The 26,423-nt window shown below is 43.5% G+C and overlaps 1 protein-coding gene and 1 long non-coding RNA gene across 7 annotated transcripts in view; both read right to left on the reverse strand.

Moving 5' to 3' along the window:
• Positions 1-26,423, reverse strand: part of LOC134207367 (carbonic anhydrase-related protein 10) — a 136,030-nt gene that overhangs the window by 27,283 nt on the left and 82,324 nt on the right. The gene's annotated exons all lie outside the window — the stretch shown is intronic.
• On the reverse strand, positions 24,639-25,134 carry LOC134213725 (uncharacterized). Its single transcript, XR_009979513.1, has 2 exons — positions 25,066-25,134; positions 24,639-24,993 (listed from the first exon to the last, which is right to left on the reverse strand). It is a non-coding gene; the product is annotated as an uncharacterized LOC134213725 (long non-coding RNA).

Here is a 26,423-nt window from a genome sequence, read left to right on the forward strand (position 1 = left end):
CACCACACGAAAATTTCCGCAAGAAAATTAGTAATTTTTCATAAACGCTTAGTGCGATTTGGTTGAACCCCAACCAAGTAATGAAATGAATATTTGCCCCAAAAAATGGCCATACGTTGTGAAATTGTTGTACGCAAATATTAATTTAGTGAGCCCAAGTACACAAATTCTTCTACCACCTCGATTTCGTCACCACCGAAGAAAACGAACAATTCAGATAACTTCTGCACCCCTTAGCCGATATCCCAATATTGGAACACATATTCGCTATCATATTCGTATTCGTCATTGGGAAAAGGGGAAGGTATGTGGGTGGAGAAGAGTGTGCGTTTATGTATGAGTATAAGCATTATAACATCTGACATAATGTATGTTAGGCATAATGGACGTTAGGCATAATTTAAATTCCTCCTTCTTTAGTTCATCTGAGATTTTCTGAGATTCTACACCTCCAAAAACAATTTGCCCGAGTTTCTCAAACATAGCAAATCCTCGCTAATATCATTTTGCTTGAAATAACGTTTCCCCAAAAAAATACTTTCTAGGAAAGATTGACTGTGATGGTTCTTTATCAAGGAGTAACTTCATTTCATTTATTTAGTTTACATCTATACAGATAACACTGAATCACTTGTCTGCCCATCTCGCTCGCTGCGCTCCACGCCGTCTCGTACCTGCCGGATCGGAAGCGAACACCATCTTTGCAGGGTTGCTGTCCGGCATTCTTGCAACATGTCCTGCCCATCGTACCCTTCCAGCTTTAGCTACCTTCTGGATACTGGGTTCGCCGTAGAGTTGGTTCATTCTTCGCCGCCAAACACCGTCTTCTTGCACACCGCCAAAGATGGTCCTAAACACCCGTCTCTCGAATACTTCGAGAGCTTGCAAGTCCTCCTCGAGCATTGTCCATGTTTCATGTCCGTAGAGGACAACCGGTCTTATTAGCGTCTTGTACATGACACATTTGGGGCGGTGGCGAATCTTTTTCGACCGCAGTTTCTTCTGGAGCCCGTAGTAGGCCCGACTTCCACAGATGATGCGCCTTCGTATTTCACGACTGACATTGTTTTCAGCCGTTAGCAAGGATCCGAGGTAGACGAATTCCTCGACCACCTCGAAGGTATCCCCGTCTATCGTAACACTGCTTCCCAGGCGGGCCCTGTCGCGCTCGGTTCCGCCCACAAGTATGTACTTTGTCTTTGACTCATTCTCCACCAGTCCAACTTTTGTTGCTTCACATTTCAGGCGGGTGTACAGTTCTGCCACCTTTGCAAATGTTCGGCCGACAATGCCCATGTCATCCGCGAAACAAATAAATTGACTGGATCTGTTGAAAATCGTACCCCGGCTGTTACACCCGGTTCTCCGCATGACACCTTCTAGCGTAATGTTGAACAACAGGCACGAAAGTCCATCACCTTGTCTTAGTCCGCGGCGCGATTCGAACGAACTGGAGTGTTAGCCCGAAATCTTCACACAGTTTTGCACGCCCTCCACCATTGCTTTGATCAGTCTGGTAAGCTTCCCAGGGAAGCTGTTCTCGTCCACAATTTTCCATAGCTCTACGCGGTTTATACTGTCATATGCCGCCTTGAAATCAACGAGCAGATGGTGCGTTGGGACCTGGTATTCACGGCATTTTTGAAGGATTTGCCGTACAGTAAAGATCTGGTCCGTTGTCGAGCGGCCGTCAACGAAGCCGGCTTGATAACTTCCCACGAACTCATTCACTAATGGTGACAGACGACGGAAGATGATCTGGGATATCACTTTGTAGGCGGCATTAAGGATGGTGATCGCTCGAAAGTTCTCACACTCCAGCTTGTCGCCTTTCTTGTAGATGGGGCATATAACCCCTTCCACGCCTCCGGTAGCTGTTCGGTTTCCCAGATTCTGACTACCAGTTTGTGCAGGCAAGTGGCCAGCTTTTCCGGGGCCATCTTGATGAGCTCAGCTCCGATACCATCCTTACCAGCTGTTTTATTGGTCTTTAGCTGTTAAATGGCATCCTTAACTTCCCTCAAGGTGGGGGCTGGTTGGCTTCCATCGTCCGCTGAACTGACGTAGTCATCTCATCCGCTGCCTTGACTTTCACTGCCTGTGCTCTCAGCGCCATTCAAATGTTCCTCGTAGTGTTGCTTACACCTTTCGATCACCACACGTTCGTCCGTCAAGATGCTCCCATCCTTATCCCGGCACATTTCGACTCGCGGCACGAAGCCTTTGCAGGATGCGTTGAGCTTCTGCTAGAACTTGCGTGTTTCTTGAGAACGGTACAGCTGTTTCATCTCCTCGCCCTCCGCTTATTCCAGGCGGCGTTTCTTCTCCCGAAAAAGGCGGGTCTGCTGTCTCCACTTCCGTCTATAACGTTCCACGTTCTGCCGGGTACCTTGCTGCAGCGTGACCGCCCGCGCTGCGTCCTTCTCCTCCAGAATCTGTCTGCACTCCTCGTCGAACCAATCGACGGAACGACTTCGACCCATATACCCGACGTTGTTGTCCGCTGCGTCGTTAATGACTGTTTTGACTGTATTCCAGCGCAGTTCTCAAGAGGGGCCCCATCGAGCTCACCCTCTTCCGGAGTAATTTAGTTCCGTTTTATTGTTTACATTTGTTCTTAGCATATAACGTTTTTGACACAGCTTGAGCTTTGACATGCTAGTTGAGCCTCCGGAAATATTTTGCTAATGTTTTTGCTCATACTCCAATTGGGTTTCGTTGAGTTGAATTTCAAACGGGATTCCAGCATAATCTTAATTTACAGGTGCGCTTCAAATTAACACACCTTAAGGTGATTTGCTTGCAGCAACCTTTGTGTGACCAGATTCAGTTATACATGGAGAACAGAAAATCGTCAATGTCAAGTGTGCTGGTCAATCATGACTCAAACTAGAATTCAAACAAAATTTCCATGATCGTCAATTTAAAAAATGTTATATTAAGCAAATACAAGAAACTCCAACTACCCAGTTAAGGCATTCATTCCATATCTAACGAGAATTCATGTTACAAAACGTTTAATAGAAACATTATCCCTTGAAAAAGGTCCAATACACGGGACCGAAACGTCGGGCTATGCCAAACTAGCCGTCTTAATTCAATTAGACTGAGAAAGCCAACGTCAAAATATCCATGCATTTTAATTTAACCTATTAGGGGTTCCAGCCTCTCAAAAATCTTAATAGATGTCATGGGCTCCCATTCTGTCAGCTTGAGTGGGACCAGGTCTGGTCGAACGAATTGGATATGTCTAAGAACACTCAGTCGGAGTGAGAGATGTGAGGTGAGAAGTGGGAAAGGAGAAGTGAGAAGTAGGAAATGTGAAGTAAGAATTTAAAAATGAAAAAAGTTAGATAGTAAGATAGAGAAAAGAGACGTCTTATTTCTTGATTATTAAAAGTTGGATCTTCAAGCAGAAGAAAAGCAGAAAAAGGCAAAACAGGGAATAAAGAGAAAGAAGAAGGAAAAAATAAAAAAGGAAGGTGAAAGAAAAAGAGGTAAAAATTTCTTGTTCTTTATCTTCTTTTCTTGTCTTCTTCTGCAAAGTTTTTCGGCATCCTTTGGGTTATACTTTAACGTAATGTGCCACTTGGTTTACGATGAACTGAAACCTCTAGAAGTAAACATGTAAAAATATGCATCCTACCATACTAATTTCCATACAAACTTCAATTGCGATGCGGAAAGCGAGGAAGCAACCAATCGTGCCCAAATTCTGCACAGTTGTTCAGGATCCAGAATGGCTTCAAGAAACCGTTGATTTGAAAAAATGACCATGACGCCCCACTCTAGTGTATATGCTTTGGAGTGTCATTATTTTAAGACCAACGACGATGCTGACCACGTCCTCACTGTCAATTTAAGATAAGGAGAAAAGATTTAGTTCGACTTTCATTGTTACAAGAGACTGAAAAGGTATTCTAGCCCCGATTCCTAGAGGGGGCTATAGCCCCTTCATATTATTTATCTATTTTGAGCATTCTTTTAAAAATATTAACATTTTAACACCTCATTAAGTTATCTTTGGGGTAATGTGATAAATACGGTCCAACCACTTAAGGCAATTCCGGATCAATCACACTCATCCATATTCTCTTTCCTCAAGCACGTGCTTTCTGTTGTAGCCCACAGTACATATCGTGTGTCCGACGAAGCCGTTCAAATGTATTTCTCAAAGAAGAGGTCATATCTCCCCTTGCATTAATCCGAGCGAATGCTTCAATAGAAAGAAGGACCATTATGCTTAACGACTTTTATACCAAACGACTTTATGCCAAATGACCTACCACCAATTTGAGGCATGTTTCGCCACAATTCGTTGTTCTTGCTCGATCGGCTGTGCCAGTGCCAGTCCATGTCGTTTGTGTGTCATGTTGCGCGTCAGAGGGTACTCACCCGATCGGGAATGCACCGTCAGCACGTTTACGGCTGATGCCCATGTAGCGTTCTTTTGAACTGCCTGCACGCCGCATCCACGCTAGGTACCCAGCATCAAATATAGTCGTGCATACGTATACGAGAGCATTACTCTGTTTGATGTTGAGTACCTTGCGTGGATGCGACATGCTTAAAAAAGCTTAAAAAGGCTTCGTGGGCATCGGCCTTTAGATTATTATGTGGAGATGGTCAATATCGGCCATATTTTAAATAACGATCATATATAAGTTAAACACGATACTGCCCAACCGAACTTAACTGATAAATCAGCAATACCTGGACAATCAATAAACACCAACAGCGATACAGCGAAGTCAGCAACATCGAAGTGGAGCACCAACGGATGCAACGCGACACCTACCATCAGCAATATCCACCTGGACTACGTGACCACCGGAGGACCATCGTTGCTAGGCGTCAAGTCAGCAGTTTTAGGTACAAAGGCAGGGCACTTAGGTCTCCATTAGAATTCAATAAACCATTCCAGTTTCGACACCGAAAGCGTGTAGTTCAGAGTTATTTTTAAAAAAGTGAAATCCCGAGGTATCGGACTTAACTTATATATATATAAAACTCAATGTTTGTATGTATGTTCCATTATAACTTTTGAACCCATTGACTGATTTCAACCAAATTTGGAACACACATTATTAATAGGAGACGATTATAGGAGGGGATGCTCTTTGAACAAGGGGGAGAGTGTGGGGGAGGCGTATTGCTTAGTTATCGATCAACTCATTGTAACTTCTAAACGCCTTTGCCGATTTCATCCAAATTTGGAACGCACATTCTTTATCTTAAGTAGACGACGAAAGGGAAGTTAGGAATGCTCTTTGGAAAAGAGGGAGGGGAAGGGTATTGTTTAGTAATCGACCAACTCAATTTACCCCATTACCGAATTGAACCAAATTTGTATAAACTATTGTTTGTACTAAGGAAACGATTTTAGTGGATGTGGATAGGTCATTTCAAAAGAGGGAGGGTGTGAGAGTAACTTCTGAACCCATTAACCGATGTCTACCAAATTTGGAACCCATATACTCTGTCTAAGGAAGACCATATCAGACTGGCTTGGAGTGTTATAGATGAATGAGAGAGGGTATATTTATTAAACGAATAATTTAGTATACCTTTTTATCGCATGGGTCAATTCAAATCAAATTTGTAAACACATATTCTCTACCCAAAGAAAACTAGAGAGGCTGGGAGGGACTTTTGGAATGCGGGAGGTTATTGGGGCTGGGTATTGTTTAGAAAACGATTTCGAGTTCATCCGAGGTTCTTTGACATTGTACAATGCTCCGAAAACCGATTGCCCGAATTTCTCAAAAATAGCAAATCCTCGACAATTACATTTTCCTGGAAATAACATTTCCCCAAAAATGACTTTAACGAAAGTGATATTTCCTGAAAATGATACTTCCCGATAAACATATCCCAGAATATGACATTTCCCTGGATGAAGCAATTATGAACAACATCAGAAAAACCTTTCATAGAAAGCATGCATTTGCTGGGTATAAATCAATGATAATTGTTACCCTTCATCGGAATCATAGTTTCCCAGTGAAAAGCAAGGATTAATGTGCTTCCTTCTGGATGGTGGATGTGATTGCTTATTTAAAAGTAGGCATTCGCCCGGAATAAGGCAATGGTGGACGTTTTTCCTTCTTTAGAAATAGACGTTTGCCCGAAATAAAGCGATTGTGGGTTTGATCCCTTCTTCTAAATCAATCAATGTTTTCAAAAGCCTTCTTTCAATAAAATGATGAAGTATCAATAGGTAAACACAATTACCCTGTTGACCAATTGGTTTTATCATTTTTCGATTGTGAAAAAACTGCGAACCAAACTGGCAATTCCGAGCAAGGCCGGGTACATAAAGCTAATAGGGGGATTCACTTAACGGCGTAGGTTGCTGTGTATCTGTTTATGGAAATGTTTCATAGGCGATTTGAAATATGTCCCTTGTGATTGAGTGTGAAACATTTCTATAATCAGATACGCAGCGACCTACGCCGTTAAGTGTATACCCCTAATGTTTTGTTAGATATACAATAGGGGTATTCACTAATCGGCGTAGGTTGCTGCGTATTTGTTTATAGAAAATTTCTATAAACAAAATTCTATAAACAAATAGTTTTATCTGTCTGTGCGACCAGTTCGAAGACTAGTAGAAATTAATAAATAAATAATAAGGGACATTCTTTAAATCGCCAATAAAACATTTAATGTTTTATTGGCGATTTAAAGAATGTCCCTTATTATTTAGGTATTTATTAATTTCTACTAGTCTTCGAACTGGTCGCACAGACAGATAAAACTATTTACTAATCCGATTTCTAAACATTAAAGGTTCCCCCAAACACACGCGACGCGACAGTGACGACGCGATTCTATCGCTTGGCGACAGCGATTCTGTCGCTGTTAGTATGGAAGCGTAAATAGAACATTCCCTGCAGCGACCCAACGATAGAATCGCGGCGACTAGTTGTCGCCGTCGCGGCGATGATATCGCTTAGGTCTGGGGGAGCCTTAACTTGGACAAATTAAAATCAAATTTCGCAGACACTTCGTTAAAACGACGGCAACAAACATTGAAAGGGTTGTTTTGCCCGAAAACAGTACGATGAACAGGAAGACGAACGAATTCTGCACGTCGAGCATTTCTAGTCGGAACGTTGAGGTCGATGTTGTTCAACAGTTCCGAGCAGTCGAAGTTGCTGCTTAATATGTCAAACACGAATAAGCGCTGCAAGAGAATCCTCCTGCTAGCCAAAGTTGGCAGATGTACCAAGGCGCAACGATGCTCATATGGTGGCAAACGAACGGGATCGTTACATGGCAGGAGGTGAAGAGCGAAACGAAGGAAATTTCGTTGAATTCGTTCGATCCGGTTAGTGTTAACGGCCTGATATGGTGCCCAGACCAGAACACCATATTCAAGAATGCTCCGTACAATTGCACAGTAGAGTGACTTCAAACTATAAACGTCGGTGAACTGCTGCGTATTGCGCTTTATGAAACCAAGCCCTGCGTATGCTTTTGCAGTCGTTACTGCAATGTGCTGAGCAAACTTGAGTTTTTCATCCAAGATTCTTGACAGTGTTGACTCGGGTGATGCTGACAGATGCCATCATATAGTTGAAGACAGTTGCATTCCTCGTTCGACAAAATGAAATCGCATTACACTTCTTGACATTTACTTCCATTTCGTTCAACTTACACCAGTTCAGTAATGTGTCAATGTCGGCTTGGATAGCATAGCACTCTGTAACTGATAACACTACACGACAGAATTTTAAGTCATCGGCAAACATTAGCTTTGGAGATTTAATTGCAATGCAGAGATCGTTGACAAACAATACAAAAAGAAGTGGGCAAAGATGACTGCCTTGAGGCACACTAGATGTGATAGGGAAAGAGTCCGACTTAGTTTCGCCAATGCGTACGCAAGCGCTACGTTCCGTAAGATACGAAAGCATCCAGTTCGTCAACCAGGTAGGTAGACCCATTTTGTCCAGCTTTTCTACTGCCAAAGAGTGAGACATTCTATCAAATGCTTTGGCAAAATCGATATAAATGGCATCTTATCAAGCGATTTCACCAATGAAGTCACGTATCAGGTTGGTAGTGGTAGAACGTTTCTTTACGAATCCATGTTGAAATTCCGAAATAATATGATGCACTTGTGGGTAAAGCGCATCGTGGATAAGGCTTTCAAAAACCTTCGGTAAACAGCTCAATATAGAGATTCCACGGTAATTTTCGACGTTGTGCAAACTGCCAGCTTTATGCACGGGAGTGTTGTCAGCAGATTCCCATGCACTAGGAAATATACCTTCCGTCAAAAATAGTTTATATGGAACCATCAATAATCATATTTGGTGTACAATGGTATACAATTAAACATAATGCGGATATGTAGCTACAAAGTTTTTCGATAAATGGCTTATGTGCCGCGCACTGGGGGATCTCCCTTTCAGAGTTTTTTTTTTACAGTCTACTCTGTGTGCCTTTGGCGTATTGAAGTACTCGTCTAGGGCTTTTTCCCGGAAGACTTGTTCCATTCTTCATTCCATTTGTATTTCCTGTTTCTTCTTATTTATCACTTCCTTTTCCATCAGGTAAATGATGAAGGGTCTCCAATTGGCGTGCCAATCCGGACATGGAGAGTTCGATTCTCGGTCCGGTCCAGCATGTTTTCGTATGCATCAGTTATTGGGGGAAAAGGACTTTTCGGACATTGGTTAAACGGTTGACTTCGGATGTAGCTCCCAAGAGAATCGTCTTTTATAAGCTTGGCGAGGGTCAACCTGACTAACAACACGCTATGGCGCTGCTTTATATCCATTAGATAGAGCTTTCTATCGTAGCTTGTAGACGACGGAGGTTTGAGATAGCCAAATGTCATCCAGGAATTATTCTCAAAAAGTTGTTAATGCTTTCCGGATTATCTTTTTATATCCGCAGTTGGAAGTCCTATAGGCGGCACAGGCTTCTTTCTTATTTTTTTATGTTCCTTCCTATTTAGGTCCACCCGCAGTATTTCTCACCCAAGGTTCGGATCATAAAGCCAGTTTGCTGGAGAATGTAGAACAAGGCTAACTAAACCGACTGATGAAATGCCGATGTTGGTTGAGCATTGGTGGAGCCATACCAATCGTGAGTTCGATTACTGACTATATTCGGTTAACGAAGAGCTGCTTGGTGAACTTTTACCACCATGATAGGGGACGGAGAAGTCCGTAATGGGCCGAAATACACTTGAAGAATTATGGGCCGAGACTCCATCGACGGAAGCTCATGAAGACTTCGTTGGAGAACATGGTCTGGACAAAGGAACAGACTAGCGGAGGTGGGCCTGACCGCCCGGTTTGAATGATCCATGAAGCGCAAGTTTTGCCAAGAAAGAACGGTACGGAAAGGTTTTCACATCCAGGCAGGGTTTGCAGAAACCGCTCTCAAAAGATAACGAACAACGATAAAAGAAAGGCAAATACTGTTGCGAATCATAACAAGTCATGATAACAAATTTATCGAACTTGTATACCAGTGCGAAAAAACCAAAACGGATAGGCAGCTCCCACAGCTGTGTAGAACAAATGAATCACATACGGTGGCCGCCGCAGCCAGCTTCAGGCGCTAACGTATATGCGATAATAACCAGCATGAGTTAACCACTTGAAGCTTGTATGGCGAAAGACATCTAACGCGGGTTTTCTCAACAATAGGAACTTTTCATGAAAAACTATTTGGTACCGGTTATGAAGGAAGGTGTCTTCTACTACATCTACCAAATATTTTTTCGATGAAGGTGCTTATTTTCGATATATTAAACATTAGATGCCTTTCGCCATAGTGATTTCCGAAAGTTAACTCCTAGTGTGCCGCTGTAGACACGCTCAAAATCGATCATTCTCGATCATTGAAATGCATCATCAGAGCCAGTGATCCCCCCGAGGAATAGCCTCCCGTATCAGTTCTTTATCATGACAGCTTGCGAAAAAAGCCCCTCGCGGTATGCTACATATCGTATATGTATGCAGAGATGATAAGTGAGAGACTTTCTTATTCTCTTTTGGATTCAATCCCTAGGTTTGGGACTTACCACTCCGGCATGAATGACTGAGGGTTTGTTTTGCTGCATTTACGGGTTTGGAAACTTGGGTACTTGCTTGCTTCGAAGGGTATTGACATTATTTTTGAACACATCTGCTGTTAATCGAAAAAAAGTGCACCCTGATAAAGCCAATTGGTTAACACTTTCTTCCTCCGGCGTCTCTTGCATGGTTTATTTCTGAGAAAGTACGTTCTACTCCCCTCTAGCCTCAGGTGCTGCGGGGTGTTCCTCGGTTTCTAGTAGGATAGTCGTCCACTCCGTCCGAAATATAATTGAAAATTCTGTCGAATTTCATCCGTTATTTCAGTTGAATTCGCTGAAGTTGTGGATCAAGCACAGTTCGTATTTCAGCTGAATTTCAATTAGCATTTCAACCTGATTCATATGGATATTTCAGCCAAATCCCAGAAGCTATTCCAATCGAAAATTAGAACAAATAGGGATTTCAATCAACCCACAGTTGAAATTTCAGTCGATTCTCAGTTAGTATTCCTATAGAACCACAAGTGGGATCCCAGCCTAATTAATTTCATTTGAGGTTCCAATTAATTCTAGGTTATAATTGCAGCCCATTTTCAATTAAAAAAAATACCTGATCAATCCACCTAGCGGTGTTGGTACCTTTCTCGTTCAAACAAAATAATAAAATCTAGACCAACATTTGAAAAGGGCGTAACAGCCAAAATTTATTCCTTCTGATTCTTCGTCTACATATAAAGCTTTACATATAAAGCAAATATATTAGTGAGTGTTTTTTCGGCGTTATACGATCATGAAATAGTATTTTGGCCATAACTTCTGATCCAATCTGACCAATTTTCAATAGTGAACAATAGGACAGGATTCCTCGTCGAATGGAACTTGTTGCGAGTAAGTCGGTCAATGCTAAGTTCCAAAAAGTGTGTCGTTAAAATTTTGTTCACATTCACGCATACATACATACGCTCGTGGAGGACCAACGCGCACTGGGAGTTTTCGAAAGGAAAGTGCTGCGTACCATCTATGGTGGGGTGCAGATGGCAAACGGTACGTGGAGGAGGCGAATGAACCACGAGTTGCATCAGCTGTTGGGAGAACCATCCATCGTTCACACCGCGAAAATCGGAAGACTGCGGTGGGCCGAGCACATAGCCAGAATGTCGAACAGTAATTCGGTGAAAATGGTACTCGACAATGATCCGACGGAAACTAAAGGGGAGGAAACAGAGAGCAAGGGGATCGATCAGGTGGAGGACGATTTGCGGACCCTCCGCAGACTGCGTGGTTGGCAACGTGCAGCCATGGACTGAGCTGAATGGAGCAGACTTTTACGCACTGCCACTCCGTTCTTAGTCTGATGTTAAATAAAATAAATCTATTTGAATGTCAAAATAAATCTATTTGAATGTCAGGGCTGCGAAATGGTGAGTTGACATCCGGGAAGGGGCGCCTAACATAGCTCTGGTCCTCACAAGTTCCAATACTCACGCTTCCACGGGTCTTCCGATGACAATTGACCGCCAGCTAAGGGTTGCGTACTTAGCTGGTAGTGCAGCCTGGGCACTGTTGTCCTTCTGACATCAGCTAGAGTGAGAGGGTGCGTACTGTGGGGTCTGCCTAGGATGTGGTGGGGTTCGACAGTGGGCACTGTTGAACTTCTATAAAAAGCTGCATGTGTCCCCAAGCAGGCCCTATCAAAGCGACCGTGTGCCGCTCAAAGCGCACTAGCCTAGTCCTGGTGTTGGGTGGGACTTTAAACAAATTTGACCCGACTGATCGAGCGTCTGTCCACCAAGGAGGTGCGGCTCCAACAGCGTATGTTCTGCCATCCAGCGACTGAGTATGAAATGCTATTCCCCGGAAGCTATACCTAAGATGGCAGCCCCATCCCGGTGGATAGGGAACCTTGGGCCAACAACCTACTGTTCCCGAAACATCAATTTGTTCGAGAATCCGATAATGAAAGAATACGGACTGATTTTACGGCGACGACTCTTAGCGCGAAACAACGGACACGAATAGGAACATGGAACGTTTTAACCCTAGCCCAGCAGGGTAAATTGGCACAACTTGCCAATGAGGCACGCCGCATGAAGCTTGAGATCCTGGGACTGAGTGAAGTCCGTTGGCCAAACTTTGGAGAACACAGAACGCCGTCGGGACAAGTTCAGCTATACTCTGGTTTACGAGGTGAACACGCTCCCCGGCATCGCGGAGTTGGCTTCCTACTAAGCGCTCAGGCACACTCTGCGCTTATGAAGTGGGAACCTATAAGTGAAAGGATAATCGTTGCCAGATTTAGAACACGGGTCCGAAACCTTACTATAATCCAATGTTATGCGCCAACCGATGCTGCCGATCTGCAAGACAAAGAGAACTTCTACAGTCAACTCAATGCCGTCGTAGACAGAATTCCGAAGGGTGATATCAAGATCTGTTTGGGCGACTTCAATGCGAAGATCGGATCCGACAACTCGAACCATGAGCGCATTATGGGACGCCATGGTCTCGGAGAAATGAGCGAAAACGGAGAGCTGTTCGCAGAATTTTGTGGTAATAACGACATGGTGATCGGAATCGCTCTTCCCTCATCGACCGGTTCACAAGGTCACGTGGGTCTCCCGTGACGGCTTTACAGAAAATCAAATCGACCACATCTGCATCAGCCGAAAATGGAAACGGAGCCTTCTTGATGTACGGAATAAACGTAGTGCCGATATCGCGTCTGATCATCACCTCCTCATCGGCGATATACGCCTGCGCATTGCGCGGATTCGTCGGCAGGAGGAAAGAGTTGGACGACGATTCAACACACGCCGACTGGAAGATGCCACGGTGAAACGGTCCTTTGTTGAAGAACTGGAGACGCGTGCTGCAGATATTCCGGAAGGTGGCAGCGTGGAAGACCAATGGACCGCCATCAAGAATGCCTTCATCACCACCAGCGAGAACAATCTGGGCGAACTACGCACCCTAAGAAAACAATGGATCACCGATGAGACCTGGAGGAAGATAGAGGAGCGAAGAGAAGCCAAAGCCGCGATAGAGCGATCGAAAATCAGAGGAGCCAAAGTCTTAGCCCGTCAACGATACACGGCTCTTGAGAAGGAAGTAAAACGCTCATGTCGACGGGACAAGCAAGCGTGGGCAGACTCTCTGGCCGACGAAGGAGAGAGAGCCGCCGCAACCGGGGACATTCGCCTCCTCTACGATATCTCACGACGCTTAAGCGGGGCGAAGATGAATGCAACGATGCCTGTGAAAGACGCGAATGATCAGTTATTGACCGACCCAACTGACCAGCTGAAACGCTGGTTCGAGCACTTCGAACAACTTTTTCAAGTACCAACCAGGCCATCACCACCTCGGCATGATCTGCCTAGGATCCGACGTATAACACGTGTCAATACCGAAGCTCCATCACTGCTAGAGATTCAAACAGCCATCCAAAGCATGAAATCGAATAAAGCCCCAGGGGTCGACCGCATATCAGCCGAGATGCTCAAAGCTGACCCCATGACATCCGCTCAACTACTGCATCGTTTATTTCGTAATATCTGGGACACCGCAACTTTCCCGGTCGCCTGGATGCAAGGTATCTTAGTGAAGGTGCCCAAAAAGGGTGAACTGACTGTATGCGATAACTGGCGAGGCATTATGTTGCTGTGTACCGTTCTCAAAGTTCTGTGCAAAATTATCCTAGCCCGGATTCAGGAGAAGATCGATGCGACTCTCCGGCGGTAGCAAGCCGGATTCCGTGCCGGAAGATCCTGTGTGGACCATATTGTCACGCTCCGCATCATTTTGGAGCAGGTCAACGAATTCCAAGAGTCCCTTTACTTGGTATTCATTGACTACGAAAAAGCTTTCGACCGTCTCAATCACGAGAATATATGGGGCGCCCTGAGACGCAAGGGGGTTCCTGAGAAAATCATCGGCCTCATCGAAGCACAGTACGAGGCCTTTTCGTGTAGAGTGCTGCACAATGGGGTCCTGCCCGACCCTATCCGGGTCGTAGCTGGTGTGAGGCAAGGATGTATTCTATCACCGTTACTGTTCCTCATCGTAATCGATAAGATTCTGGTAGATGCGATTGACCGTGAACCAAACCGCGGGCTGTTATGGCTGATATGCAGAGTAAGCTCAACGACCTTGCCGATCGCTCCTCCTCGGCAGGTTTAGTCATCAACGTCAACAAAACCAAATCGTTGGATGTAAACACGGTGACTCCTTCCAGTTTCACAGTAGCCAGGCAACCAGTGGAGAATGTTGAAAGCTTCCAATATCTTGGTAGCCAAATGGCATCAGACGGCGGCACCAAGATCGACATAGGCACACGGATCAAGAAAGCAAGGGCTGTCTTTGCGAGTTTAAGAAATATCTGGAAAAACAGGCAGATAAGTGAACGCACCAAAATACGAATTTTCAACTCTAACGTGAAATCTGTGCTGTTATACGCTAGCGAAACATGATGTGTATCAGTGGAGAGCACTCAACGGCTGCAGGTGTTCATTAACAGATGCCTGCGGTATATAATTCGGGCCTGGTGGCCTCACAACTAGATCTCAAACAACGAGCTCCATCGTCGTTGTCACCAGAGGCCGATAACAACAGAAATTCGGGATCGGAAGTGGGGCTGGGTCGGCCACACTCTACGTAGGGGCAGAAACGAAATCTGTAAGCAAGCATTAGACTGGAACCCAGCGGGACATCGCAGCAGAGGCAGACCCAGAGGCTCATGGCGGCGAAGCCTTAATAAAGAAATAAAAGAAGTCGACCGAAATCTAACCTGGCAACAGGTTAAAGCGATAGCCGGGCATCGCTCAGGATGGAGATCTTTCAAGTCGGCCCTTTGCACCACCGGAGGTGTACAGGATCCATAAGATAAGAAGAAGAATATTTGAATGTCAAGACTCTGGAATACTAATAACCAAATTTAATTCAAAACAATTCAATATTGATCGTAGTAATATTTTAAAAACATCGTCATCAAACTACCCTTCCATTTGTGTTCATCTTGCCCTTTTCGAACCACGCTACACGTCGTGTCGTGTCATACGCACGCGGCCGAACAACGAAACACATACGATTGAAGGCGGAAGCTCTGTTGTTTTTCACCAATCCTCCGGATTCTATTCATAGTTTTCCGTTTTCCCAACGATTCCTTCGTTTGCCATGTTTCAAGTGCCTGGCATTCAACCCGGCATCGAACGGAACCGACCCGAAAGGAGGCACTTTGTTATCTGCTGCGCTTTATCTTTTCTATTTATGGGCGGCACACCCCTGCAAGGAGCTGACGAACCACTCGACATCCACCCGCATCTACGGCTCGGAGGTGGTAGGAAGGTACCGCATTCTGGTATTGTCTTCGTCCCGATTATTGCGTTCTTCGCCTTTCAATGAGTTTATTTGTTTTTCCTTTCATTCCTCCCCCGAGGGCGGCCAAACTTTGATCAGGGTGGCAAGCAGCAGCATTGGCACCGCCATGGCATTGGAGTGGAAGTTGGTTGAAAGGTCGGTAAGTTGTCGAAAGTCGTCCCCCGTTCAGAATGGGGAGGACGAATCCGAAGGAGGGCTTGCGATTAGATTAACTTTTCCGCAGGTCCGGAAGTTTTTCTGTTATTTCTGGTTTTCCTTCTTGTTTACATGCGAAGCAATGCTATTTGAGACGGATTGGTTGTTTAGACGGTTCAGTTTACGAGGTTTACCGGTTTTCAGTGGTGGACCTGTTTTACATGTTAAGTAGTTTCCTGCTCGTTGCGAGGAGGGAAGTTTTGACGTGGGTTTGCTCTAGGGTTCACACAATCTGATAAGGAGTTGATGATTTGATGAAAGAAAGTTTATCAATATAAATTGAATTTGATTATCTTAACAGAAAAATGTTGTTCTTATGCGGATATGTGGTAAGAGTGGATTTTATACTTGACGTTCCTTACTGTATCCTAATATATTTCGATGAGTATATGTCATCTTGAATCCATTAATGCCGGATTGATGTTTCAACTGTCACAAAAATATGATAAACAGGTATTCAAATATCAGTGTCACAATTTGAATCAGAATCCCAATTTTCATTTCCATTCGTATTATTGCTTTGCTTCATAAGAAATTGAAGACGGAATATGGAGGAGGCAAATGAACTTTTAATTGCCCCAGGCAGCTATCAGCTGCGGAACGAAAGAGCTAGATATTCAAAATTCCACCTGGAAAATAACTGACTTTACCTTTTTGTTATAGTTTTGTTAAAACAACTAATTATTTTGTATTCTCAATACTCGAAAAAGAAGATAAATCAATCCCCAACCGTGGTAATTTTCATACAGTTTCAAATGTTAGATTCCGGAAATACCTGCCAACGGACCAGGTGAGGTACGCCAGAAACATTTCCAATATTACGCACAAAACATGTTGAAATTCATACCCATTACATACTCCCATCTCTTCAAAGTTAAATGAACTTGCAATCGAACAGCGGCAAAGACAAGGCAAACAAATTCCTCCCGTTAAACGGCGAAGAACGCCATCAATTCCGCTTCTCCGTTGCCAATTATTTCCATTTCATGTAGTAGGTACGTAGCGATTCGCTTCATCAATCCGTGCAGCCGCCGGCACCAGCCAATTAGATTGCTGATCACCTTGGCAGCAGCCCGCAACCCCAGTACGGAAACCCGAGCAAAGTCTGAAAACATAACGAGAGCATATAGAAAACACATTTTGAATTCGACATCAAATTGAAATCATAATTTGTTTTCAAATATGAATCATCATGATTGATTACATACTTTGATCTCATTTTGCTGTAGATTTCTAAATTGTATGATCTGACATCAAACTGTGTACTTATTTTGTTATCGGAACCAATATCAAATTTAGTTTTCGATTTGCTCTCATCGATAGCAGGAATAGTTTTCGATTTGATGTCACAGTAAGATTTTTCTGCTATACATTTTGTTATTTTAACCGTTAAAACGACCAAAAAGACATCAAATTGAGTAATCATATTCGGCGATTTCACAACATCAAAACGAGTTATCGTTTTGCTCTCAAGCTTTGCTCGGGAAGGTCGATGAACATGAGGAAAACAAATTCCATCTCCCTGTTGCCTACCGTCTTCATCACCCGGCGAGAAAAGAAGCCAAACCTTTGGAATTCCTATTTTTTAAAGCGCTTTGACTGTCTTCCTCCTGATTTGAATTTTGCTTCCCGGGCTTCTTCGTCTGGTCGGAAGCTGCTTGCTTCGGATGTTGAAGCCATCGGCACGCCGGGTTCATTGGTATTCTCGAAGAGAAATGCGGAATTCTGGTATTTGCTTGTTGGATTTTCCGGCGTCTCGGTTCATGTTGTTGAACTGGCGACGGTTGACGAGCAACGAGGGGGCGACGGAACCGGTGCGAAGGGCGTGAGAATGACTCAATTTGAAGTGAAGGAACGGCACGATTTTGCCCATGTTCCGGAATGTTCTCCCACAGCCACCCCGACCTAGACTTGGCTGGTGAAACAACGAGATTTACGCCCCACGGGTGGTGTTCCGCCAGAGACAAGTCGTCAGCTTGTAATTGCTTTCCACGTACGGTTGCTCCCAACACCCACAGGCATTCGTCTTCCCCCCTCGTCGGTCCTCGTTTCCAAGTAAGTGGCAGACAATTGAACGCTAATCACGTACCGCTTAATTTTCTGGGTTTTCCGTTGAGAACGACGACGATAACGTCTCTATCGAAGCGCCACTGCGGAGTGGTACTCGGAAGAGAGAAGGAGTTCCAGAAAGGTGAGTTTTTTGCCAGCTTAAACTAAACTTGGCAACGAGCTTTATGAAAACGATTACAAACAATTCCACATATAATAACCACGCGAGAAGTGGTTGGTTCCACTTGAAGTCATTCGCACACTCCACTTAACGAATCGAGCTCATAGCACACCGCATGGCTCAGTGCGAGCTGTGTTTTGGTTGGGGTTGTTTTTAACTGCCGTTGTCCTTTTTGACACGGCCATCGGCCAACGTGATGCACGGGGAGGGTTGAATCCACAACACGGGAACCCACCCATCGCACTTCGACCGAGTGTGTTGCGATGAGTGGTAAATAAAAATAACAACCGCCATTATTTGCAGACACCTCTTCCAATTGAAATGGCACTTGTCGTCTGGCAAACCCACCTTGTTCGGTTTCGAGTGGAGCTTCTGTTTGTTTCTGGTTGCAAAGGCGTGGCATAACAAAATGGAGCTTCAAATTTATTGAGTGTTGGATTTTACGGAATTATTCCACCGTATAGGTTGATGTGTTGATTGATTAGGGAAGATTAATAAATTACGTAACGCAAAAATTGAGTATTTTCAACCCCTTTAGCCCTATGTCAAACTTTTTGTATCAAACATCAGAAAATTTTGTATGGGTAGTACATTTCGCTTAACACCCCTGCCCCTCTAAGCGTGACATAATTCATGGATATTTTTAAAGATAAGTCTTGTCCCATCTCTATTGTAAATTGAAAGTTATTATCCTGATCCATTATCCTGAATGGCTTTTTTAGTCGTAAATACCTATTTTCAGTCAAGTTCATGGCATGGGATTTTTGTTTTGTTCTGATAATTTCAATAAAACTAAATGTGTTTATCGTTCAAATATTCTGTATTTCTTTCAAATAAACAGTTGGTCGAGGTTTTGCCAAATCGTACCAAGCGGCTTTTTGACTGATTTAGGATATTTCTAGTTCGTAAAAAGAGACAAAAAATATTTCACATCTATTCATACGTTCCATTTGTGTAGGATAGCGGTTCTCAACCTGGGGCCTGAAGGGGTACCATGGACAAAAATAATTAATGGCGGATATATTACAATTCCAAACCTCCTTTCAAGAGGCTCGGAAGCCTCCTTTCAAGAGGGTCGGAAGCCTCCTTTCAAGAGGCTCGGAAGCCTCCTTTCAAGAGGGTCGGAAGCCTCCTTTCAAGAGGCTCGGAAGCCTCCTTTCAAGAGGCTCGGAAGCCTCCTTTCAAGAGGCTCGGAAGCCTCCTTTCAAGAGGCTCGGAAGCCTCCTTTCAAGAGGCTCGGAAGCCCCATTTCAAGAGGCTCGGAAGCCTCATTTCAAGAGGCTCGGAAGCCTCCTTTCAAGAGGCTCGGAAGCCTCCTTTCAAGAGGCTCGGAAGCCTCCTTTCAAGAGGCTCGGAAGCCTCCTTTCAAGAGGCTCGGAAGCCTCCTTTCAAGAGGCTCGGAAGCCTCCTTTCAAGAGGCCCGGAAGCCTCCCTTCAAGAGGCTCGGAAGCCACCTTTCAAGAGGCTCGGAAGCCTCCTTTCAAGAGGCTCGGAAGCCTCCTTTCAAGAGGCTCGGAAGCCTCCTTTCAAGAGGCCCGGAAGCCTCCTTTCAAGAGGCCCGGAAGCCTCCTTTCAAGAGGCCTGGAAGCCTCCTTTCAAGAGGCTCGGAAGCCTCCTTTCAAGAGGCTCGGAAGCCTCCTTTCAAGAGGCTCGGAAGCCTCCTTTCAAGAGGCTCGGAAGCCTCCTTTCAAGAGGCTCGGAAGCCTCCTTCCAAGAGGCCCGGAAGCCTCCTTCAAGAGGCTCGGAAGCCTCCTTTCAAGAGGCTCAGAAACCTCCTTTCAAGAGGCTTGGAAGCCTCCTTTCAAGAGGCTCGGAAGCCTCCTTTCAAGAGGCTCGGAAGCCTCCTTTCAAGAGGCTTGGAAGCCTCATTTCAAGAGGCTCGGAAGCCTCCTTTTAAGAGGCTCGGGAGCCTCCTTTCAAGAGGCTCGGAAGCCTCCTTTCAAGAGGCTCGGAAGCCTCCTTTCAAGAGGCTCGGAAGCCTCCTTTAAGAGGCTCGGAAGCCTCCTTTCAAGAGGCTCGGAAGCCTCCTTTCAAGAGGCTCGGAAGCCTCCTTTCAAGAGGCTCGGAAGCCTCCTTTCAAGAGGCTCGTGTAGCATACTAGCATATCATGTCAGGAAAATCCAACAATCAGCAATAAGGATAAACCCATTAGCATAAATTATCGAATACCTAATTAGCTACCATTATCTTGTCATTGTCATTTGTCTACGAAAAGTACTCTTTACGGTTTTACCTAAAACAAACCCACTAACGGGTTTTGCCCAAAACATCACATTATAAACATCAACAATAAACGCCTTAACCTTAAGCACACTTCCAATGTCAGACACCACACCGTTATATTATTATTTTACCTACTCACGTGTTTGGGTCACGTACCTGAACGCAAGAAGACAATTGTAAACTAGTATTTAAGAAAGATACAATAAAGAAACGTCGTTCATTTCTTACTCAAGTCAAATCCAGACGGACATGCTGTCCGATGTGTTGTGAATCTGTTCAAGTTATCACCACCCGTGCAGGAGCACACCTAATGGCGAACCGTGACTCTAATCGGCGATCTAGCCTTTGCTGTTTGTACAAAGTGTCTAAGTAGCTCAGTGCGATCCGGACTTATAATCGGCAACCTATAGTTATCAGCGGAAAATTAGTGAAATCAAAGCCTGAAAATGTGGTTCGGTGACACGATAATCAACCATAATGAGAACACCATCGAAGTGCGAGTGATAGCGGGCACGTTTGTTATTATGCTAGGCGTACTGGTCGCTTACATGTGTATACGCGCCCACAATAAGTTCACAAGTGCGAAAATCCGACAAGCCGCCCAGGCGGAGATCCAATTAAATAACATACGCACACAGTGAGAACAAAAGTGCACACGCAGAAAAACGAACTAATGATAAAACTCGCGTGCGGCGTAAGGGGCTGTTGGCCCATAATAGTGACGACGACAACAGAGGGCAGTACGTCCACTCATTTAGTGGAAACTACCGAAAGTGAGGAATACTTACAAGTGCCAATGGAACAATTTAACATCAATGAAAACGTTATGTACTTAGCAATAATCGCCACGTTAGCGATAGCGGTGATAGTGCTTACAATCATCATTGCGCTATACAAACACAAACAACAAAAGAAGAAAAGTGAACAAGCAAAACTGATCAAAATAATCATAGCGACAGCACAAGCCAGCGCGGTGAAGGATAGTGAAATGCAATAAATCAGCCGTAGTTAGCAACAACCAATCATCACAACAAGGCCAAAACGGTCGAAGCCAGACCACCCTACGAGACGCTACAACGAGTGCGGAGACATCACACATTGTCAGGGGCGAACGGTCAAACCTGACCACCCTGAAGACTGCCGGTGCCAGCAACCGTGGTAGCAGTAATACCGTTATACGAAGTAGTGAAAAACATACAGGTATGAAAAAAAAGTGCTAGAATATATTTATAATTCATATGATAAGCAATGATGGACTAGTGTGATGTGGAAAAACAATACTAAAATTCTTTCAACGACAATTAAAAATTTGTTATAAATGTAAAATCCTTTTATTTGAAACTAAATGAATAGACTGAGAACGATCGATGAGTACGTTAGAAGGGAACATACAAATTTGTTGAAGAATATAAAACGTCCTCGGTCTCTACAGGGAATACTAGAAAAGGGCGAAATACTCAAAGATTTTTTAAATGAATATAAATCGGTCTTAAACAAAAACAGGCGTTGTTTTTCGGATACACAGTGGAACGACGAAGTGAAAATTTACCAAGCGTTAAAGGCTCGATACATGGAATGTACTAAAATCTTAGAAAATACACAAATTTTGAAAAATACGCAAATTTCCACTCCGTCCAAACCTACTCTAAAGTCTGTAGCAAACTCGATAATTTTTTGTAAAAGGTTAAGTGGAAACTTCAGAACGTGGGAAAATTCCCCCACCGTTTCCATCACGTCTAATCCAACCCCAATTAGCAAGCAGAACCCTACCACCATTACATTCGCAACAAGAAGAAATTCAAAGTCAGGTGAAAAAACTTCTGGATGAAGACATTATTGAACCTTCAGTGTCTTCTTACAATTCCCCAATTCTCCTAGTACCGAAAAAGTCTGATGATAGTTCAAAAAAATGGAGACTTGTAGTGGACTTCAGGCAATTAAACAAAAAGGTATTAGCAGATAAATTTCCACTACCACGCATAGACACAATTTTGGACCAATTGGGAAGAGCAAAGTACTTCAGTACTCTTGATCTTATGTCAGGATTCCATCAAATCCCACTAGACCAAGAATCCAGGAAGTACACCGCATTCTCTACTTCCTCGGGTCATTTCCAGTTTAAACGATTACCTTTTGGTTTAAATATCAGTCCCAACAGTTTTCAGAGAATGATGAACATAGCAATGGCTGGACTTACTCCAGAATGTGCGTTCATCTACATTGATGATATTGTAGTTACAGGATGTTCTGCTGATCATCACCTTGATAACTTACGAAAAACATTTGAGCGTTTAAGGCATTACAATTTAAAACTTAATGCCAGCAAATGTAAATTTTTTCGGACTGAGGTTACCTATCTCGGTCATAAAATTACCGATAAAGGAATACTTCCAGATGACTCCAAATTCGATGTATTGAAAAATTTTCCTAGACCCACGAATGCTGAAGAGGCACGCAGATTTGTAGCGTTCTGCAATTACTACAGGAAGTTTGTGCCAAACTTCGCGCACATTGCCAAACCATTAAACGAATTACAAAAGAAAGGTTCAACATTTCAATGGACCAAGGCCCATGAAGAAGGTTTCCAGAAACTCAAACAATATCTAATGTCACCCCAAATTTTACGCTACCCAGATTTTTCAAAGAAATTTATTGTCACTACAGACGCGTCAGATATAGCATGTGGTGCAGTACTCTCCCAAATGTACGAAGATGGAGATTTCCCAGTTGCTTTTGCAAGCAAAAGTTTCACACCCGGTGAACGTAATAAACCAATAATCGAAAAAGAGTTAACAGCAATCCATTGGGCAGTTAACTATTTCACACCATATTTGTACGGAAGAAGGTTCTTGGTTAGAACAGACCATAGGCCTCTGGTATACCTATTCAATATGAAAAATCCTACGTCAAAACTCACTAGGATGAGAGTTGATTTAGAAGATTTTAATTTCGATATCGAGTTCGTAGCGGGAAAAGCAAACGTTTGTGCGGACGCGCTCTCACGTATTGTAATTCCTACTACTTCAGAACAACTTAAAGTCTAAGTGTTCTTGTGGTTAACACAAGAGCCATGACAAAGAAGAAAGAAACATTAAAAATACCCACGGATTCACAGGAAGCTAGCAGTGAGACTGATCACCTCACAGCTTGGCAAACTGAGAACCCTTCTCAGACCAATAAACTCCTTAAACTCGATGGTAGCGTGCACAACAATCGGTTAAGGATGTCCATTTTTAATCATAATTATAGAAAGATGCTAGGAACAGTTAACGTAACATTCACGCGCGAAAATGGAAGTCAAGCTTTAGAGTTTGCTCTTCTAGAAATATCGAAATATATGAAGCATTACAAGAGAGATAAGCTAGCACTCTCAACGGAAAACGAAATATTTAATTTTATCTCGCTCCATACACTCAAGGAAATCGCAAACAATGCCATTTCCACGTACGAGATAATACTTTATAAACCCCAGACGTTTATAGAAAATGAAGAGGATATCAATGAAATACTAACACATTATCACATGACACCTACGGGAGGTCATATAGGCCAACATCGGCTATATTTAAAATTGAGAGAAATATATAAGTTCAAAAACATGAAAAATTTAATATCAAACTTTGTCAGAAATTGTGAAAAATGTAAGGTGAATAAAGTAACCAGACATACTAAGCCGCCAGAAGTAGTCACTACGACTCCTTCTAGACCATTTGAAGTCCTTTCAGTAGACACTGCAGGTCCACTGACAAGAACTGATAAAGGGAACAGGTATATTTTGACAATACAATGTAATTTAACTAAATATGTGGTACTTGTACCAGTACCTACAAAGGAAGCTGCAATATTAGCCAGAGCACTAGTATACAATTTTATCCTGATCTATGGATCATTCTTGGAAATTAGAACTGACCAAGGATCAGAGTATAATAATGAGGTTATGGAACGAATTTGTAAACTATTGGAAATAAAACAAAATTTTTCGACAGCATACCACCCACAGTCAATTGGAGCACTGGAGAGAAATCACAGATGTTTAAACGAATATCTGAGATGTTTCACCAATGCTCATCAAACAGATTGGGATGATTGGGTAAAATTTTATGAATTCACATTCAATACTACACCACACACCGAACATGGCTACACTCCTTATGAGTTAGTATTCGGCAAGAAAGCTAGGCTACCGCAAGATTCTAAAATTTAAACTCAACAATTGAACCAATTTATAATCTTGATCAGTATGATGCCGAACTAAAATTTAGACTCCAAAACTCCAACCAAATAGCTAGAGATAGCTTGATTCAGAGTAAACAAAACCGACAAATTGCAGCAAATACAAATACAAACCCTATTTTATTAAGCGTAGGAGATAAAGTTTATATCACAAACGAAAATAGGAAGAAATTAGACCCTTTTTACATCGGCCCATACGTAATAATTAAATCAGAAGAACCAAATTGTATAATCAAACATACGGTCACAAATAAACAGTCCAAAGTTCACAAAAATAGATTGATTAAAGCGTAAAAAGTTACATCGTACATCACACAGTAGAGCGTACATCACTTCATATTGAAATTATATATATTTTTTTATTCTTTTCGAATGGTTACACCATTCTCCTAAAGGGGGGAGGTGTAGCATACTAGCATATCATGTCAGGAAAATCCAACAATCAGCAATAAGGATAAACCCATTAGCATAAATTATCGAATACCTAATTAGCTACCATTATCTTGTCATTGTCATTTGTCTACGAAAAGTACTCTTTACGGTTTTACCTAAAACAAACCCACTAACGGGTTTTGCCCAAAACATCACATTATAAACATCAACAATAAACGCCTTAACCTTAAGCACACTTCCAATGTCAGACACCACACCGTTATATTATTATTTTACCTACTCACGTGTTTGGGTCACGTACCTGAACGCAAGAAGACAATTGTAAACTAGTATTTAAGAAAGATACAATAAAGAAACGTCGTTCATTTCTTACTCAAGTCAAATCCAGACGGACATGCTGTCCGATGTGTTGTGAATCTGTTCAAGTTATCACCACCCGTGCAGGAGCACACCTAACTCGGAAGCCTCCTTTCAAGAGGCTCGGAAGCCTCCTTTCAAGAGGCTCGGAAGCCTCCTTTCAAGAGGCTCGGAAGCCTCCTTTCAAGAGGCCCGGAAGCCTCCTTTCAAGAGGCTCGGAAGCCTCCTTTCAAGAGGCTCAGAAGCCTCCTTTCAAGAGGCTCGGAAGCCTCCTTTCAAGGGGCTCGGAAGCCTCCTTTCAAGGCTCGGAAGCCTCCTTTCAAGAGGCTCGGAAGCCTCCTTTCAAGAGGCTCGGAAGCCTCCTTTCAAGAGGCTCGGAAGCCTCCTTTCAAGAGGCTCGGAAGCCTCCTTTCAAGAGGCTCGGAAGCCTCCTTTCAAGAGGCTCGGAAGCCTCCTTTCAAGAGGCTCGGAAACCTCCTTTCAAGAGGCTCGGAAACCTCCTTTCAAGAGGCTCGGGAGCCTCCTTTCAAGAGGCTCGGGAGCCTCCTTTCAAGAGGCTCGGGAGCCTCCTTTCAAGAGGCTCGGGAGCCTCCTTTCAAGAGGCTCGGGAGCCTCCTTTCAAGAGGCTCGGGAGCCTCCTTTCAAGAGGCTCGGGAGCCTCCTTTCAAGAGGCTCGGAAGCCTCCTTTCAAGAGGCTCGGAAGCCTCCTTTCAAGAGGCTCGGAAGCCTCCTTTCAAGAGGCTCGAAAGTTTCCTTTTAAAAGAGGCTCAAGAGGACGCTTCCTTTCAAGAGGTTCTTAAGTATCCTTTCAAAGGTTTGGAAGCCTCCAAAAGTCCTCAAATACTTATAGGAAGCCTGACGTATAAACTAAATTTAAATTGGAAGCTTCATCGAATAGCGAAAACTTTAGACAACTTTTTGGTGAGCCATGTAACTAGTAATTTCTGGTCATATGTCTTAAGTGATTAAGTGATTTTCATTTACAGCAAAAATATAGGGTACCTCAATGAGGATCAATGCTCGAAGGGGTGCCTCTCAAGAAAAAGGTTGAGAACCGCTGGTGTAGGACATCCTCAGTTATGGAGTTGAGGTATAACCAATGCGATTTGTGATCAAATAAAGCTGCTGAACGAAAGCTTGGGCTGGAAAATGGGTATTTTTTTTGATGTCGCTTGGTGCGATTTGGCAGAACCCCGACCAGTTGGTTCGCAACAACATGGCTAACGTGAAACTACATTTAATCAAGCAGTCCTTTGGACGAGCAAGATAAAACTTTTCCTGTGAAATATTTCAAAAAGTCCCCCAAACAGTGTCCGAAAATTGTGTGGAACCAAAATTCAAATATGCAGGGTATCTTGGCCAAAAATAAACAAG

The sequence above is a fragment of the Armigeres subalbatus genome, chromosome 1, assembly GCF_024139115.2.
Source record: "Armigeres subalbatus isolate Guangzhou_Male chromosome 1, GZ_Asu_2, whole genome shotgun sequence".
In the NCBI taxonomy this organism is placed as follows: domain Eukaryota; kingdom Metazoa; phylum Arthropoda; class Insecta; order Diptera; family Culicidae; genus Armigeres; species Armigeres subalbatus.